At 42.1% G+C, this 16,435-nt stretch overlaps 1 protein-coding gene across 13 annotated transcripts in view; it reads right to left on the bottom strand.

Moving 5' to 3' along the window:
- adgrl2b.1 (adhesion G protein-coupled receptor L2b, tandem duplicate 1) overlaps positions 1 to 9,749 on the bottom strand; it is a 91,466-nt gene extending 81,717 nt beyond the window's left edge. For 12 of the 13 annotated variants that reach the window (XM_030402094.1, XM_030402098.1, XM_030402097.1 and 9 more), the window contains exon 1: positions 9,617 to 9,749. The gene's annotated coding sequence lies outside the window, so the exon portion shown is untranslated. Of the gene's footprint in view, positions 1 to 6,007; positions 6,029 to 9,616 lie in introns of those variants that run through there. The other variant, XM_030402095.1, reaches the window with a different exon arrangement.
- Between the last annotated feature and the right edge of the window lie 6,686 nt (positions 9,750 to 16,435).

The following is a 16,435-nucleotide window of genomic DNA, read 5'->3' as shown; positions in this document are numbered from 1 at the left end:
TTGTTTAGGATGCAATGCTGCAATAAGCTCCATAAAATGTTCATCTACTCACCCACTTTCCACTTAGTTAGTGCAGCTTCGGTTGTAATTCTTTCCAACTATTTCATGAAACCAATGTTTTTGTTTAGTCCTCATATCAAAAATTAAACACTAACCACCACTGCTGCCATCAATTTTGTGCACTGATTCCAATTCCACCGTCATTATTCTGTGGATGATACATCCGCAATTCAGACACTAACGTCTTGCTGGAACTGATGGTTGCATCATTTTAGTCTAAAAAGTGGTGATTATCCTCTTTTGAAGCGGACACATAACCGACAATTTAGTAAAATTTCTGATTAAAGAAATACTGAAAGAGAAAAATAAGGCACGCCTGATGACATGTTGATGGTGGCGGCTAATGTTAGTGTGTGTACACTGATTTTGGAGTAAGGGGATATCAAAATTATTCCATGAAAGAAAAACTGATGATGATTTATGGAAGTATTCTGGGCCTTTTGTAATCACAGAAAAACTCTCCAAGTTCCTGGAGGGACAGTCTTGGACACAAACCCTGATTATTTTGACTTAACATTTGCTAAAATATCATTACATATGCTTTATAATCTTGAATGAAAACATGATTGTGCAGGGCCTGTTCAAAATCAAATAGCATTTATTAGAGGCAGATTATTCTGAATTACTGCTCTAATTAGAGGAAATCCTTTGTGGAGATGCAGTATTTCACCAAGGCGTACAATATCAAGTGATTATCTGTTAGCCATATTGCCCAGCTCTACCATTTGGCTGTATTGAGTTGGAAATGAGCCATGGACTTAATATGCATGTACGCGCTGTAGGCCTGGACAGGTTTCTGGTGCTTATTTTCAATTCAAAGTCGATTTCGTCTCAGTATTGGTTTCTATTAATTTGTCCACCCACTCTGTCTGTTCCTTTGGAAACCAAGACACAGCCACCAATCTGCAGCGCTTCCAGTGGGAAATGGGAACTGGTTGGACCTGTTTGTCTTGCTGAATTGTACATAATCACTTTCTTGTTCTTTTCCTGTCCTCGCCCGTGACAGTCTCAGCGATATTACTGAAGATTTACTGACCCGATTTCTGCTGGTAACCACTTAATTTTCATTTTGAAAGATGGACACAGCAAGTTTACTGTTGGGCTTGAAAAGTCTCTCCCTCTAGAGCAGCTACGCTCGTGTCTGCTGGTTAAAATGAAGCATGTGCTTTTTTTTCAGGGGGGCTATTCACAGACTTGACTTATTAACAAGTCAGAATGGACAAAAAAACATATACACACAACATAACCTCTACAACAACTAGATAAGTCTAAACAAAATTGAGTCCAATCTTGGACTGCAGCATTGGCCAGACTCCATGTTTTAAATGCACAAAATCTGTGAGATTTGGACCAAAGACAGACTGTTTGCAGGGCCAAACGTAGCAATTTCTGGCTGAGAAACTTCAACATCTCTAAATCAGTGTTAAAATTGGAATCTAAAATGAAGCTCAAACAACAATGTGGCTGAATTTCTGCATGCCAAATTGCACGCTTTACCAGTATTTCCATGAGTTTGTTCTGCTCGGCCCATTGTGATGCAAACAAGAGGGCCATACGAGTGCAGGGTGAATGAATTGGAACAATGCTGAAAGTGCGAGCTATAAGAATCTGGACAGCTGTCAGAGTGCAAGAGTGTACATTTAGAGGTAAGGCAGTGATTTTATTTTACCAAAATGTAGATGTGTGTTTATGTCTAGGTGGTCGCTCTAAGTTTGCAGCCCATTTCAGAGTTTGTCAGTCAGGGTCGAAGCTCCATTTAAAAGTAAAGTATCTCTTGTGGCTGTGATGTTTTCTTCTCCAGGAAATGTTCAGAATTATTGTTTGTGCTGCCTTGGACCAAGGATATAACAATAATAAGACTTATTCTCCTCCAAAAAGAAAAAGACACTTGAAATATGAATGCTATGCATCATCTGTCCAGTTAACTGTCTTGGCCAGGGCTGCATTTATCTGTGAATATGTTGGTCATATTCATGATGAATCAAATAACCTTTAAGTCTTTTTGAACAGACAGAGAAAAAAGCCACAAAAAGAAGTTAACAGAATCCTCTTATTGCTTGATTTGTCAAACAAACAGTCCAAACCCTGAAGATACTCAAGCTACAGGATGTCAAACAAAGAAAAGCAAAGAATCCACCTAGAAGTCGGAGAACGACTGCTCAAAGTTTTAATCTGAAGAATTTGACTGAAACAGTCAGTCGACTGTCAAAATGGCTGCTGATTCATTTTCTTTTGACTGACTACTCGATTAATGAACTAACCACTTCCGCTCTGGTGGCTGCAGATATTAAATGTCCACTCAAACTCCAGAACAATAACTTTGAAGCAATGCAATGGCATCCCAGTCCCAGCCTCCTTCTGCTAACAAAACTACCTAACTTGAAACATTTGTCTTTACAAAGAAAAATAATAAAGCAGCACCAGAGAGCGCTGTGTGTACTCCCATACAATCCAACAAACATAAGCAACAAATACACAGCCGCCATACCGCTCCTCAATGCTTCAAAAACAGAGAAAGGGCTTCTGTAGATGCAACGCTTTCCTCTGCTGCCAAGTTTCCCTTGCGCTGTGGCTTAGCCCAACACTAGTGTAAAGGATGCATGCTTCTTTTATTTTAATTTCAGCCCCCTGCCTCCGTTTTTTTTTTTCTCTTCCTTCTCCTCCAGTACATCATTCTTTTGGGTGTTTGTGCGGTGTCCCTTAGTTACAGGATAAGAGACCCAGCAGCTCAGAGAGTTAAAAGCCTGCCCTGTCCCACTCATACGAACATGACCATCAATAATTCACCCTCATCGGGAAGCATTATCTAACAGCCTTATGAAAATTTAAAGGTTGTGGGTGACAACACGGAACCATGAAGAAAGTGCCCCGTAAGAGGACACTCCAGGTGACAACAATGTATGTTGAAGCAGAAGGCGGGTGAAGACTTGTCTGCGACGCCGTGCCAGCCAGGCAGCTGATTTAACCGTTACGCGTATAAAAAAAAAAGACAGACGCCTGGCCGAATTAAGGCAAAGTCAAGCAGAAGAGCTCCCCTCGCCTCCACCAGCACAGGGGTGGAAGCATTTGCTCGGCTGTATTAACGCCCAGGCTCATTCTCATTGACAGTGAAATCCCTCTAAGCCTAGATCAATTACATCCAGCTCTGCTGTAATTAAAATGTCCTAACAAAGGTCTTAGGAGCACAGCACAGAAACCTACCCATTGAAAATAAGCTCAGTCCAAATTATTGCACTGTCTCCTAGAAAATAGTTAAAGATTAGATTCAGGCTTTTCCTCTGCTGGATAAAAAAAAAAAGTGTCCATGCATGGCTGTTGTGCTCCAAATAAGTCTTTTTCATCCCTTAATAAGGTCAAGTAATGATTTAACATAACGTGTAACCTGCATCAGCTCACACGAAGCACAATTATGCTGCAATATTTTTAATCAATGCAAAGCACATGAAATAAAAAATACTCATTAATCGACGGTACAAAAAAAAAAAAAAGGAGCCCTGTGCTTGTTTTCGCCGCCCTTAACTAACAGGAAAACTAATTATTTGTTCTTTTAAGTTCGTCTGATGCCTGACTATGCTCTGCCGAGGGATGACATAATGCTTATAAGTCTCCTAATTAAAACTCAGCAGTGGAGTGATTAGCAATCACAACTCCACTCTTCAAATATCAAGATCTGATTTGCTTGGCTGATCAACAACAAGGTTCCTTCTCTCGCTGCATCTCACAGAGCCTGCAGTCTCTCCCCCTCCTCCTCCCCCCCCTCTCTGTGTTTTAAGGAGGCTTCTGAAATGGAGGAAATCAGCACAACTCCACATGAAAGGGCGCAGCTGAATTTCAACTTCTATATTGCTTTTTTTTTTTTTTCCTCCCTAAAGACGCCATTCACGTTGCAATAAAATTATTTGAATTTTCTTTTACGTTGACTGCCAGCAAATCAGAAAAACGGATTACACACCGTCGCTGATGAGCGTCTTAAATGTTTTTGGTGGTTTTTACATGATAATTCATCATTCTACGAAACCTTTGCAAAAAATAAAAAAAGAGAAAAAAAAGAGCCATCAATAATATTACTTATGGCAGCCACCGAAATTAAACTTGAAAGCTGTTCCCCTGGTTGTGCAGAGGAGGGACCGCTCCGCAGACACAGAGAGAGCAAGATGGCTGACTGCACTGACACATTGTGAAAGCGCGCCTAGCCATCCTAGGTAATAGATTCTCTTTGCCGAGCGACTCCCACCGCTTCTCATCTTCCGTGACAACGCCTGCCAATCAAAGCCGCGGGAACATTCGAGGGGGCTCTGACAATATCTCCTCACCTTGAAAACACATTGGCCTCATCGCGAGACGCCCAAGTCACACCAAGTAGGCATCAAATAGCCATTAGACATGGCAGACAAAGAGGCAGCAGACTAAAGGTGATGATCCGACGTGAAAACATCTCTCTGGAAATTCGCTTTTAAAAGCATACTTTCTGTACATAAAGCCGCGACAACAAACGCCAGCAGCAAAGTGGGAGGTGTGAGAATGCATGTGGCAGGATTTTTATGATAATTCAAGAGCTGCAAAACGTATGAAAATATTGAATTTAGCCTTTCAACACGGTGAATATGTTTATGTGAAAGCTTTTAATAGAAGACTTCGAGCCCGGCAGAAGACTTATTTGGAGAAGTAAAACATTAGTTTGGGTGTTTACCTGTTACATTCCCCTTTTCTACCCTGTGCAGAACGAGATATAACAATGTTACGCTACATCAGCCGAGTGATTTACATTTTTATACGATTCATGAATACCGTGAACGGAGGACAGGGGAGAGATTTCTCTGCAGTGAGGCATGTCCTGAACCTCAATTTCTGGGATAATTACATGATGGGCTACTATTTAGGAATTTCGGGAAGAGAAAAGCACTTCCACAGTTGGAAGACAGATGACCTGTCAGATACACCTAATACCAAGAAAAAGCCCTCAGCCTTTAATCTGCACACTTCCTGTGACCTGTGCTATGACAGAACCAAATAAAGAACACTATCTTTGTATCCCCCTGAGACAGAGCAGTGTCCTCGTATGCTAATGCCGGGACGGTGCTGGAGAAGAAGCTCCGAGGGCGGCCCAGACAACTCACAGGTCACTGCTAATCTTCTGATATATGGAGCCTAAAGACCCGGGACACATCCATCACACGCCGCCAGCGGCTCCCCAACCGAGCGAGATGAGCACACACTAAAGAGTTAACACGCACAAACACACACACACACACACACACACACACACACACACACCCCTGAAGAGACCTCTGATGATCCATCACTCAAGAAGCAGCCTCCTTTTGAGCGCAGCGACACCGAGGGGGTAGCTTTCTTAGCAGAGGCTCAGGCGTTGAGTGCGCACAGAGGCCTGCGTGACTGCTAGACCTAAGCTCCAAGCCTCTGTTGATCATTAAACATCCATTTTGAACCAGTGGGGGAAAGTTAACTGTCATTTTAAACACAGGAGGAGGCAGCTTTGGAGAGCTGTTTTCCTCCTCCCCTCGGATGTGATGAGGAGCGACACCATATATCCATCCATCGGGTTAACTACCCTAACACATAATCATTCGTTCCAGTCGTCTGTCTATTTATTTTATTTTGAGGCGAGCCACCAAATAGCTACGCTGGGCTTTTTCATCGCAGTTAAATGAGAAACTCACCCCGAAGCATTTTTTGGGTTCAATAAATAAAAATGCCCTCGTTGTTTTTTAAACCTGCACCCTCTGTTCTGTATTCTTCGTCCAACATGGCCAAATGTGAACAACGAGCGTGACGCTTCGATGTTCTTTCAAGACATAAAAAAAATTAATCATTTGAAGGCAGTTGGAGGGGCGCCTCTTCACAGCATCAGCAGTAAATGTCAGGTTCAGTGTCAGCCCCTCAGAATCAGAGGCTACTTTCTAGACCATTTTGCAGCAACACTCACCCAGGAAGAAATCCATCCGAGGAGGGGGCACCGACGCCAATTTCTCCACCGATAGCGGCCTCGACGGAGCAGAAATGCGTGCACCTCTCCTCCTCTTCGGCAGACTTTTTAATAATTTGAACAACCAGGCCCGGCTCAGCACACCACAGCATGGTTCCCCGCTCCACACACTTTTTTTTTTTCCTTAACTCAACAAAACTTACTATGCTCGCTATTGTTTTCGCTCCTGCCCTATCCTCCTACACGAAACGCAACACAGACGGCGCTGTTCTTTGGGGCGTTTGTCAGAAACCCTTGCAGGAAAACATAGGAAATCACTAGCAGGAAGAAGTGCAGACTGGCGAAAAGTCAACAAAGAATTTCAGCCAAACATCTAAAATTGATTATGTGTAGCTGATGCAGAAGTATTTCACCTCCTCAAAAACCGTCTCACCCACCAACCGTGCGTCCCCCTCTTTATTCGACCTCTCCCTCTGTCCATTTGTTTGTCCAACTTCTCACAGCGAGCGTGTCAGAGGAATTGGACAAGACAGCTGTCAAACCCGTCCGCCGTGAGTGAAGATGGCAGGTGAAGTCCTCTTTTTTTTTTTATTCCCCTCCTTCCTGCTCTCTGGTTCAAAACTCCCACTTCTTTTTTTAAGTTTTTCTTTTTTGTTATTTTGTCCAAACAAAGGCAGCAAGAGAGGAGAGGGGAGGGTGGGGGGGGGGGACGAGCCCTCTCTTCTCCGGCAGGTTGGGGCGCAGTTGGCTCGTGTTATTACCCGGGAGCGGGATGACCATGAAGGGGCCACCGACCCCTACTGCGCTCCCCGATGGCATTTACATTCCCTGTCTCTGCGTAATAACATCTCACACGCTTGCACTTTCTTTTCACCATTAACCTTACGCTGATACACTCCTTTCCAAAGTGAGGCCGCGGACAAAGGCGAGAAAGCCCCTCTTTTTTCGTGCGTTCTCTCTTTGTGCGTGGTCGAAAACGAGTGTTTATTTCTCCTCGACTAAATTGCCTAAAATTGCAGAGAACATTAGTCCATGCAGCGCAAGACAAAGAAGTGAGAAGGAAAAAAAAAGAGGGAAGGAATCCGTCAAAATAAACAGTGTCTTTCTGCGTTCTCTCACTGACAAACAACAGCTGCACAGAATGGGAAATAAATATTATCTCTGCGACGGAAAAACAATCAGACAGCACTAGGTGCTCGGAGTGACTCACAGAGCCTGAAATGCTCTGCGTCTTTACATCGACACTCACTGAATGTCGAATTAAACCCCGTTTTTATTGTGCTAAGGAAGCCACTTGAAAGCAAATTCACTTTGGAGCTTCTGCTGCGGCCGAAGCGCAGGTCGGAATATGCAAACAGAAGTTGTTTATGCTTTATTTTTTTTTCTTCCCTCGGCTTGGACGCAGCGGTTTCTTGTTGCGCTTGAAAATAAATCGCAGACCTTTGTTGATGTTTCATGCTCGCGTGGAGACGTTCTGTGGGGGGGGGGGTAATACTGTAGCAGACTGAAAAATCTTTTTAACATGACCACGTCTCTGAGTGGCCGTCCAGAAAAATGTTCCACTAAATACATGGCTTGTTGCTGCGAGATTATGACCAGGCAAATTCTCCCAATCCACACCAAATCTGTTTCCAACACTTGCCTCTCACACACAACCAACTGCAGTGTCCAGCAATTCCCTGTCAGTATCCTCCACCACCGCCAGCAGCAGCAGCAGCAGCAGCAGCAACACTATCAGAACAAAACTGCTTAGAGGAAGGGGGCTGGTAGCTCAAGTTCTCCCCATTGAAATGCAGACACTTTGATATGGAAATTGGCAGTTACAAAAACCCGCTAGAATTCACACTAGCACGCATTGAAACCATTTGCGCAATGTGAGATGAGATGGCACTTCCCCTTCCCAAGACAACGCAGACAAATGGACCAAACCAGCACGTCTGGGGTGGGTGAGAGATGGAGTGAAGGTAGAGGAGGGTGGAGAGGAAGGAGGAGGAGGAGGTGGAGGAGGAGGAGGAGGAGGAGGAGGAGGAAGAGGCAACAGAACATTTGTCCCCCAACACACACACAGACACACACAAACCCTGCTCCCTCCCTACAATCCACTGTCCCAGCATTTGTTTGCAAGAAATAGCCTCAGCCCGAGCATTTTCAAAGTAAAACATCCCATAACGGCCCACAGGCGGGGGGGGGGCACGAAATGACCTTTTCATCTCCTTTCCACTGATGGGCCATGTCAGTATCATCCCATTCTTTATTTGTCTATTCCATCCAAAATGGCTGGCGTGAAAGGGAGAAAAAAAAAACTAAAAAAAACTTCTCCTTCACGGTCACAATATGCTTGAATTTTAGGTGGTGGCAAGTCAATTTCTCACACTGTGCATATGATGGCTTCTGTTATGTTGCAGTTTTTCTCTTTGCTCAAAAAACTCTTTGAGTTTTGAGAAGAAAAAAAAAAGATTTGAAACAAGTCATCATCCATACTTCCACTTTGCACGAAAAAAAAGGCTGTTATATAAGTGAACACCGGCTTGGGGCAGCTCTCGATTCCCCCTCAACTTGTCAGTATGGCTTATATAATGTTGCACCACTATCCTGATGTGGCATTGACAGTATGGATTTACGTGTAGAGGTTATTTAACCTTGATATTTCAGTCCACCGCTGGCCGTGGCCCTCCTGGGGGTTTTCTCACTCAAGTCTATGCAGGCCCCCCTATCTCTAAAAGCTTCACGTGAGAGTGAGATATGGTTCCCTGAGCCTGTAAAAAACTGTGTCTCTGTGTGTGTGTATGTCTATGTTAGTGTGTGTGTGTGTGTGTGTGTGTCCCATCATCACACATGGCTGGCTCAGGTCTGTGAATTATACATGCTCTGTGAAATGATCTTATTTTATAGCCGCAAAATGGAGAGAAGTAAATGGAGACAGTAACTGACATCCAACTACTCAGCTACCCGGTGTCCTGGACCGGGGTGGAGATGTTTGTGTGAGCTCTTGTTTTTTGTTTTTTTTCCACCATGATATCACGCCCGATTTGTCATAATTAAATATCTTATAAATCCTTTTTAATTAAACCCCCCCGCCCCCCAGTTATTTATAGACGTTTTTCTTTGACATCCAGGACTTTCTGCTGTCTCGGTGTTCAACTCAAAAAACAAAAAATAAATAACCTCTTTCACAGCTGAAAGCACCTCCAATTTGAGCATTTCTTTCTTCTTCTTTTAAAAAAAAAAAAAAATACACATTTTGTCATGCAATACATCTTTTGATTTAATTTGTATGCGCTCACAATTGGGGGGGGGGGGGGGGGGGGGGGTGATCCTATTAGACAAGCAACTTTACATTAATCAGAAGTCTGGAGGCAACAGACGCCGGGGCTGCTGAATAACATCATAGCCCCCCATGCCACGGGGCCGTGCGTATTGATCTCATCGCAACACTTTTAAACTGCTGGAGGAGCCCGTGGGCCCGTTTTTCTGACATTTGCCTTTATCACATCCTGGGAGTGTAAATAAATGGTATCGATTCAGAGAGGCATAACCCAGCATCTCCCTCCTTGAAAGACTCAAAATTTCCTCCTTTTTTTTTTTTTTTTTTTTAAAGAGGCTACTTACAGTGGGTACGCGGTGCCAAAATATGGATCCCGGCATGGAGTGTGAATTTCAGATGAACACCAGGAGCCCCCCTTCTTCTCTTCGCTTCTCCTTCTCCTCTCTGTTTTTCAGAAGAGGCCCCCAGAAACTAAGCAGCGGGTCGCACAAAGACGGCTGGTGCTCGGCTGCATGCTCCACTTTCTTCTTCTTCTTCTTCTTCTTCACAGCGGACACACGGCGCTGGTGTTTCCAGTGGCAGGTTTCTGTTCAAGCCGATACGTCCGGGGCCGGACGGATAGCTCCATGGCGAGTGCGGTGGGTTGAGAGAGGGGGTGCTGGTTCTGTTCTGTTCAAAAGTAATGATCGTTACTTGCCCCCTCTTCTTCCTCCGCCACCTCCGCCTCCTCTTCCTCTACTAGTGCGTGCACCCTGGCTCCTTCCGACGGGAGCGCTACGGTTTGACTGCATTAAAAAAAAAAAGGAAAAAAAAAAAAAAAAGGAGCACTTCAAGGAGACGAGATGTGCCCGTCGGTCTCGCCACGAAATGAAACTCCGAGCACGTCTTCCCCACTGTCAAGTCTTGTCTGAGACGTCTGCGGCTTTGGGGGGCCTGGTTCACAGATACAGCCCGGAGAGGGATGGTACGACTTCTCGAGTCTGGCTTTCGGTGCGCTCCCGGTTGTTCCCCCTGCGCCTCATCCACACGCCGCGCAGACAGTCGGAGCTACAGCCGGACTGGAGGCGAACAAGGCGAAGGAGAGACGGCGCACCGGTCCCCTGCTCTGCAGCAGCTGGCCGTGGAAAGGCGACGCGCAAAACCTGGAGCGGATCGCCTGTCTGGGAGTGGACTGGACTCCTGATGCTAATTATGACAGCCCTCATTGAGGCTACTGTTAAACCCCCTATATCTGGTGTGTGTGTGTGTGTGTGTGTGTGTGTGTGTGTGTGTGCTCAGATTTAAATCGCAAACAGACAACTGCTGTGTGTTTCTCCAAGTTTTCTAGACTTAAACAAACCTAGAAGCACGTTTGTTTTTTGTTGTTGTTGTTGTTGTTGTTGTTGTTTTTATCAGGATCCCCCGCTGTTTAATCAGGAGTGCAAAAAAGTCCAAGGCCAGTCATTACTAAGAAAGCATGCTACTGAAAGCAGCTCATATAAATAGCATACTAATTCTCTTTTCCTGCTGGATTTTATCGTATTGTGGGCAGCAGTTTTTTCACCTGGATAATTAGAAGTTTGTAACAACAGCAGCAAATAATGAGGCCGACTTCAACTTGTTTTAATTGGGTGAGTGTACAGACTTCAGGAATAAAGTAGGTTAGTAAACGTAGAGGGTGATAAAAATCCACCTTGTATGAGAAGCGTCTGACTTTCTTTAAAAAGGGGGTACATATAACAGGGTCATGCAACCTGAGACGAAGACGTCTGGCTGTGTCATGTACAATATAATGTAGCCTACAGTGTTGCTACATAACTGCATCAAACCCAAACACACTTGAAGGAAAATGGCAATACAAATGTAACCCTCAGCTTTAACTGTGCACAAGAGGAACACAATCATATTCGCACAATCATGTTCTCGAGGGTACACAGTGCTCATTTAGAGAGCCGAGCAAACGCTTATATATGTTGCAGCGCTCTCAGTATCATACGTTATGCATATATTCACGGCGAGAAATCCCATTGTTCATTGCCTCCCTTTGAATTTTTTACTTGTCGACACGGAAAAGCATCTGAAACAGGATTTTGGCCCCGAGACTGAAATCTCAAGTATTTGTTTGCACACATTTGATTGTCATTGTCAGTCCCTTACATATGTTATAACCTCTCAAAACCACAATAGCTTTATAGTTACCTTCATTTATTACTGATTTGTGGTTTTTGCATCAAGTAAAAAATCCGATTGAACTTCATATGCGGGAAAGGTAAATTCTTTTATGTATGAATATCATTTTCACGATTATGTAGACTTTATAATGTCTAGTTGTGTAATTCTACGACTACTTGTTTTACTCGTGTTTTTGCTAATGCTCGGGGCAGCCATTGTTTTTTTTTCCATTCATTTCTTACATTACGAACATCAATTAAAAGGTTTGTGTACATTTTTGACTGACTTTTAAACCAGTCTTCAGTTAGAATAAATGACCACTCAGCAATATATTTAATAGTCTTAATTTTGACTGTGATGCATTTTCAGTTTGTCAATTGATTTTGTACCATATGGAAATGAATAGAAATCAATGGCTGCCAGGATTGAATTTCTAAATTACAGCAGTGTGGTTTATTTATTTTTTTAGCTTTGATATTAAGTGTTTACGATTCGTAGATAATGTAAACTATGTACTAGATTATACTTATTCTGTGTGGCAAAGCACACTTTTAAACCAAACTTCTGTGAGCGTGAATTACCATTCAACAAAAATATAATTTTTTTCCGTGTCAACTTTGAGGCATTTTCAGTTTGTCAACTGATTTCTACACTGGATATAAATTAATAGAAGTCAGTGGCTTCCAGGACATTATTTAAAAAATAGAGCAGCATCATTTACAAATTGGTTGGTATTAATGTAAAGTGTACACCTTTGTAGTAAATGTACTGTATCATACTATGTGGTGCATTATAATATGATTATGAGGCGGTGCAGACTTTCACATCTCAAATCAGTGGCTGCCAAGAAATACAGCAACACAGTTTACAAATCGTTGAGCTTTGAAGTTAGGTGTACACCATTTGAAAGTGAACTTTATAATAGTAAATTATACTGTTTTTGTGAGGCAGTGCAGACTTCTAAATCCATCTGCCATTAAAGTGACCTACCATGGGTAGATAATTTCTTTTCAGTCATAATTTCAACGGTGATGTATTTTGAGGTTGTTAACTGATTTCTATAATGAATAAATAGGAGTCAATGGTTGCTAGGGTCAAATTTCTAAAATACATCTGCATGGTTTAACGATAGGTTAACTTTGAACAAAATTGTACACCATTTGTAGAAACTAAGTGCAGGTTAATGTGATATTCAGGGAAATGTTAAATTGTATGTATTGGTGTCCAAATCTGTGGAAAAACACATACAGTAGGCTTCAAGTGGTTTTTATGCTTTTATGTAAGAGAAACAATGATCTACAATAAACAAACAGTGCCATATATATTTAATTAAAGCTATAAGGTGAGTGGGTGATGTCTATTCATTAAGCAAAGGAAACAATACATCTCTCTACTGCATACCGAGATCATTTCAAGAATATTATCACACTATGAGATAAAATAACAAAATGTCCTGAAGGCACAGTACAAATCATTATAGCAAAGTTGTTGATCAAGGCTCTCAGTCATGGGGGTGAAGGTAGATCTAAGTGCTGTATCGTGGCAACTGGACTTGTGTGGATTTTTCTGTATTCTTGGTAATTTTGTTGTTTGTTGCAGGATATCACCATTAATTCATTTAGGTGGAAAGTATTGTCACTGTTTCCACAGATGGCCTGCCTTTAAATGAAGTAATAACCCATGATGCAAAGAGGAAATTTCTTGCATTAGCCTTGCCTTCATGTTTAAAGCACACAGCGTCTCTGCCTTGGTTACTATGGAGAGGGGGGCAAATTAAATCCTGATTTTTATGGCGGTGAATGGCGACCAGGATTGTAACTGACTTGGCACCTCCCAAAAAACATGAAACTATAACTGAGTTGACTGGGAATGATTCGGCTTTGTCGATGAAATTACACTTCAAAGCTGAAAGCCCATTAGGATTTCACTGTAAACTGCAAAACATTAGCATTAAATTGCCATTTGCAAACAAATGTGATATAATCTTAATGACAAACTGGACAACTACATGTTTGTGCACTGCAGATCCCCAATTATTTAGTCATGATTTGTTGACTGCTTTGGATGTGGCAGCTGCAGGCTACATATTTTTCCATCTTGCAAATGCAGGAACAAATCAAATGAAGAAATAAATGTATTTCATAATGTTCTGACTTTTTCAGTCACCACACTGGGGCTATCATTAGAAACCATTACACCCATTATCAGCCAAAAGCAACACAGCACATTAACGGTTCATGAGATGTGTAATTTTTACCTGTGCCGGTACAACCAGCTGTGTCCTCTTTGTGAGCCAAGGTGTCTCTGCACATCCACCTAACTCCTCGGGGGACATGAGATTTTTAATATGCTGTCTGAGCTCTGTCATTCTGCCTCTAAATACCATGTCAAGTTTCTGTTGTCATTTCTCAGCAATCGATGTACTGAGAGGAAAATGATCTGCCCAGCTGGAAGCAGGTTTATGGTAACATTTTCCTCAGGTTTCGAAAAGTTCAGCCCCATGCAGCTTTCTTTTGAACATGATATTATACTGTTCGTAAGAGCTTTCATTCTTTCTCCAACACTGATTCTATTTTTAGATCCTTTACTTTTCAGCATTGTAATAAAAGAGCTACCTCTGTGGTGCGAAATCAGGAGGAGGACATTTTTGCCTGAGAAAAGTCTGTCAGAGAACAAACACTCGATTGCCAAGATTGGAGCTTCTAATGTCCTAAATATCATTTCTCCTCTCTTCGCTGCGTGAGCCGAAGTACATAGCCAGGTCAGTGGTCTCTGTTACACGTGGCTTCAATAAAAAACAGTCCCCTAGCCGCATAGGGGAAATGTGAATTTGGGTCAAATTCACCAGGTGGAAAAGGGAGACAGGATTAGTGCAGAGCTTGCATGTTTTCTGTGGCGTAGTTTTACATAATAAAGAAAAAGCAGAGTAAAAGAAAGCAGCTGTAATGATGCTGATCCACTGGCACATATTCTTATTTAGAGAAACAATGTTTATGTATGGCCTACTACTGAAAGTGCAAACTCTCTATTTCATTTGAACTGACCCGAGAGAGCTTGGTTTGCTGGTGTTTTATTCATTGTGGTCAATGCAGAATATATGTAAATAAACACAGCCGGCCCTTGTCTCTGTTTCTTCTTCTTCTTTTTTCTTTATTCTTTTAGGACTGATGACGTTGTCAGGAAATGCCTTGGTTTGCTCTTTTCATTCCTGCGTTCAATGTGCAATGAAAACACTAAGTAATGTCACAAAAGGGCTATAAGTTTTGCTGCTGGCAAATCTTGAGAGAGCCAGTGCATTTCACTGCGAGAGATCAGTCGTTATCATAAGAACAGACTTGGCGCTGTAATTACGGGTCTCTATGAATCTCCAATTTAAGCCGCATTGAAATCACAGCAGCGCAAGAAAACAACAACATGCTCCCTTATTCTTGTATGGTTCGCTAACTTCATGCCATAGATTCACTTCCACAGTTGAACTAGCTTTTGCTAACTAAATCTGTGTTAATTAACTTTGGGGAGAATAATTACCATCTATACACATCACATCACCAACAACTGCTTGTGGTTGCTACCCCTTTACAGAATGTTATAGATTAGGACAGAAACAAACATCCTACTGGCTCACACTCAGTGTTGAGGGGGTTACTTCAAAAATCTATTCTGATACAGTTACAGATCACCTGTGAAAAACTTAAGTCAGTAATGTAGTCCAAGCATCACAATATTAAAGTCATGTAACTTGATTACTTTTGGATAACCGCAGTACCAAACATTTGCAAATAAAGAAAAGATTAAGTAAATATTAATAAGTTGGGTTCTGTTTGAAGGTTAAATATGTAAGAATGTACGTTTAAAACATTCAAATATTAACTAAAATGATGATCAGAATGTGAGGAGGTAACATTTTGTCAAAGATATCTACGTATTGTGTTAAAGAGATGTCTTCTGAAGTTAGCATATTAACCAGCTAAAATTCTCCCGGCAGTCCAAAGCTTCTGTTATAGCGATATAAAAACCAGCGCTTCCCCTGGTAGTCCTGCTGGCCGCCCTGCTAACTGAGCTAACAGTGGCTACAGTCATGGATAAAAGGAATACAGTTATCAAGAACTCCTAGGATAAGCCTCCCTATTTGTTGAGGTCATGGTGATACTAAGTGCTGTATCGTAGCAACCGGACTTGTTTCAGTTTCTTGAAGACATTTCACCTCTCATCCAACAGGCCTCTTCAGTTCTAACATAAATGGAGGGGAGTTGCAAGCTTTAAACCCTGTAGTTTCCTCACAGAGTCGTTAAGGGCACGTGTGAACTCTGAGTTTCAGAGTCAGAACAGCCACGCGTGAGTCGTTGACCCAACCGGCCTTCATATTAGGCAGTGAGTCTCGGTGTGAATGATCCTGTCAGAATACACACTTGTGTATCCGGTTTCTTTCAAGACTAAAGTGATGCTGTGTGCAAATGTGTTGTCATGTGTGCACGTGTGTAAGGTTACAGACAAGCCTGTTATTCTTTATTTTTCAAACTGCAATCCTGTTTATCCCTTTTTACTGAATGTATGTGTAATCTAATTACATGTTTCTTTTCTGATTACATATTCCCGTTACACATATTCCTTTGCTCACTTTGGTCACCAACACATATCAAAACTTGTACAACTGTACATTTGTGTTTGCCATTTGTAGGTGTGTTGTATGAATGCATTTGTATTTGTTTCATTTGTTATTTAGCTGATGATTCATTACAATGCATAATAACCAGGGGTGGAAAGAGTACTGAAAATCTGTGATCAAGTACAAGTTCAGTTACATTACTGAAATAATTACTTAATCACAAGTAAAACTACTGCTGTTCTTCTCAAACAATACTAAGAGTAGAAGTTACTTTCTAAATGTTGAGGATATCGGGTTTTCATTGGCCTGTTTGTGATCAGATAACCGTATTGGCCACAAAAATGCAGATGAAAGGTTTAGATATTCATTCAGATTGGACTCAGTAAACATTTTGCTTCCAAAAATA

The sequence above is a fragment of the Sparus aurata genome, chromosome 21 (genome assembly GCF_900880675.1).
Source record: "Sparus aurata chromosome 21, fSpaAur1.1, whole genome shotgun sequence".
Taxonomy (NCBI): Eukaryota; Metazoa; Chordata; class Actinopteri; order Spariformes; family Sparidae; genus Sparus; species Sparus aurata.
The sequence above is the reverse complement of the archived record's forward strand: the minus strand, read 5'-3'. Positions and strand labels throughout refer to the sequence as shown.